The 3,652-nt window shown below is 41.2% G+C and overlaps 1 pseudogene; it reads left to right on the top strand.

Moving 5' to 3' along the window:
- The first annotated feature begins 235 nt into the window (after window positions 1–235).
- LOC128253204 (uncharacterized) lies at window positions 236–1,952 on the top strand (annotated as a pseudogene).
- The last annotated feature ends 1,700 nt before the right edge of the window (window positions 1,953–3,652 follow it).

Below are 3,652 nucleotides of genomic sequence, written 5' to 3'. Positions count from 1 at the left end.
CGGGTAGTCTCCTGGTAGAACGACTTCCAGAAAATCAGTCTGGTTCAAGCATCGACCTGGAAACGCTTCTATCTGAACTTAACATAAGATAGGCCATAAACAGTTTCAAACTCCTCCAACCAGTAGGACCTGATCATCTCTCCCCTGCGCACATCCAAAATGCTGGTCGACTTGCCGTCAACTGGCTAAACAAAATTTTCCGCACCATACTTAAGATAGGAACATTGCCATCAACATGGAGGGATACAAAGGTAGTCTTTGTTTGACGAAAGTTTTCATGCCTATAAGTCTGACATCCTTTCTACTTATGAGTTTCGAACGACTGATTGGACTGCACATCAGGTCAGTCATGGACTCAAAACAATTATCAGCAGCACAACATGCTTACTTAAAGGGCAGTCCACCGAATCAGCTCTACACGCGGTAGTCAGCCAAATCGAAAAGTCACTCAACCACATGGAATACGTACTAGTTGCATTCCTGGACATAGAGGGCGCTTTTAACAATGTCCTCCCTGCAGCCATAACCGAACCCCTCACTGACCTGGGTGTTGAGTTTCAAGTCGTGGAGCTAATCCATAAATTGCTAATGAGCAGAATGATAACCTCCACCCTAGGAACCTCAACACAAAAAAGGTTCGTGAACAGGGGAACCCCTCAGGGTGGTGTAGTCTCCCCTCTACTATGGAACATCGCAGTGAATAAGCTGCTGTGTAACATGGAAGGGGGTGGATGTAAGGTTATGGCCTATGCGGACGACGTAGCCATTATTTTCTCAGGGAAATTCCCTCAGACACTATGCGATCTAATGACCGCCAAACTTAAAATACTATCTGACTGGACAACAGAAAGAGGTCTAGGGGTAAACCACTCGAAGCGGACCATCCCCAACGAGGCGCTAAATGCTATTCTGAACCTTCCCAGCCTGGACTTAGCCGACATGGAGCGGGCCAAGATAACTGCGGTTCAAATAAGGGACTTAGGGCAATGAACACCCCAAACATTTGGTCATGCCAGGATACTCCAGCAAGACACAACGATCCCACCTAAAACGGATCTATGCGAACCAATTAAATAAAGCTTTGCTCCCAACCAGAGAAGACTGGGAGCAAGGTCTACCGGGCCTAAAAGACTAAAGTCTAAAAGGCTCCAAATTAAATATTCAAGTCGGAGGAGGAATATACTCCGACCAACTTAACGTCAGGAAATCCTTCAGACTTCCGGATCACTGCAGTTTCTTTCAAGCGGAAGTATATGCTATAAATGAAGCGTTGCTGCTCCTAAACGATGGAAACTGTCAAAAGAAATGGGCAAACATCTACAGTGATAGTCAAGCGGCTATCAGGTCGATTATCTCGACCAATTCAAGCTCTCAAACTATATCAAACTGCCGCAAATCTCTACATAAGATGGCTTTCCAGTTTAAAGTATACCTAATATGGGTCCCGGGTCACCGAAACATTGTAGGCAATTATATTGCAGATGAGTTGGCCAGGCATGACACTATCTTTCCTCTCCTTCCGGACAAGGAGAGCATTGGTATGCCGATGCCCACCTGCAAAAAAACAATATAAAGATCTTGCGAGCCTAGCATGGACACATGTAAGACATTGTCGCATCTCTCGCCAGACATGACCAATTGTTAATACGAAGAGAACACCTGTACTTCTAAAGCTAAACCGTACCGAGTGCGGAATGTTAAAACGAGTGCTTACAGGCCATTGGTTGGTCGGCACACATGCAATCAGACTGGGCGCGCCCCAAAACGATTTCTGCAGAAGCTGCAGGTACGAGGAGGAGGAGGAAACGGTGGAAAACCTGTTCTGTACCTGCCCGGCCCAATGCTGATCTTGACTGTACCACTTAGGGAATCCCTTCATGAGCAGTCTATCTGAACTGGCGAATATAAGCCTCAAGCGAATAATAAAATTCATGCTAGGTCAGCTGCGGTAAGAGCAGCAGACAATAATTTAGGAAAGGGGACACAGATCCACGCGGTGTCACAATGGACCTTCTAGGTCTAAGTGTGTCAATAATTTGACAGCTGCTCTAGCCTAACCTAACCTAACCTAACATTACATTATCCGCCTCATTCATTAACGGATTCAATGAAGCTCAGAGACAGAGACAACTATATATATATATTCTGCTTTTTTATCGTTAAATTCCAACTTTTTTGTTTTGTTTATTATATTGTGTTTATCCCGCTAATTTGAACGTTTAAGGGTTTTCAGTTGTTACCTTTATATGGTAAAAAATCGAGCAAAATTGTACTTTTTAAATACAATTTTGCCCATTGATGTATCGATATTGATTTTAATTGATTTTAAGTGCACTTCGGGAATTACCATTTAGTCGATATCATCTAATAACCTGTTAATTTTTGTTAATTTGTTCACTATTCATCAAAGAACTTTAGCTATGGTAAAATTAGAGCAAAGTATTTTAAGACAATTAATTTCAGTTCTTGCGGGTCTGAATCCGTCAGCCAATTGCTTAGCGGAATTTTTTTTTGTTTTTTTTTTTTCGGAAGTTAACACAGAGTTAACGGAGGAAATTTAGATTCCGTGTGAATCTTTCGGAGTTGAAAACTGGAACAGGTTTGGGAAATTTGATTACGTGCGAATCTTTCGGAAGTGAAAACTGGAACAGGGCATATATACCGATTTCCCCCTGCATGGGTACGAGTATAATAAAATTTTTTTTTTGTTGAAGTCAACTTTCTATCACTAAAACTCTGCACACAGAAGACGCTGTTTAACAATAAATTTTATTTTGATAAAAAAATATAAATCATCAATAATCATTATTTTTTAATGTATTTGTTATTTTTTTAACAATAATAGCGTTAATGCCATTAGGTAAGGGAAACCGTCATCCCTAATAGCCTCTTCCCACAGATATCCATTCACCATTCGTTGAACGGATGCTCTGTAAAGTGTAGCCGTTCAGAAAATTTCCCAGCTCATCCGCCACCCAAATTTGACGCGGTTATATATGCAATTGTTAGCCGATCTTTTTTCGGTGTAACCCTCTTCCCACACATTCTATCTATGAAAAACCACTGGGATTTTTGAAACATGTGAAACTCCGACTAAAACTCAAAATAACTGTGATTCTTCAAAACCTAAACAAAGATGGCGACCTGTTGACTTTGTATATGCTTTGACGAGCCACAGCTGGGGGATGGAATTTAGACCGCGTAAATTATGTCCGCGGATTATTGTCTTCAGCGGTCTAAATTCAGTTTTAAAAATGAATTTAGGGCGCGATACTCGAATGAATTAAGACCGCGCAGTCTAATTTCATTTTTGTTCGCGGCTCTGTTCTTCTTTCAATATGAATTAAAGCGGCGCGGCCTTAATTCATTCAAGATCGCGGCTTAAATAAATTTTTAAAAATTAATTAAGGCCGCGCGGAATAATTTTAATTTTTAATCGCGGCCTTGTGTCATTTTTAAACATTTTGTGTACCCTTGCAGAGGGTATTATTATCTAAGTCAAAAGTTTGCAACGCAGTGAAGGAGACATTTCCGACATTATAAACCCTATATAATATATATATTCTTGATCAGCATCACTAGACGAGTTGATATTGCCATGTCCGTCCGTCGGTCCGTCTGTCTGAATCTACGCAAACTAGAGCTCTGTTTT

Source organism: Drosophila gunungcola (assembly GCF_025200985.1).
Source record: "Drosophila gunungcola strain Sukarami chromosome 2L unlocalized genomic scaffold, Dgunungcola_SK_2 000007F, whole genome shotgun sequence".
NCBI classification, from domain to species: Eukaryota; Metazoa; Arthropoda; class Insecta; order Diptera; family Drosophilidae; genus Drosophila; species Drosophila gunungcola.
This window is presented reverse-complemented; position numbering and strand designations above follow the sequence as displayed.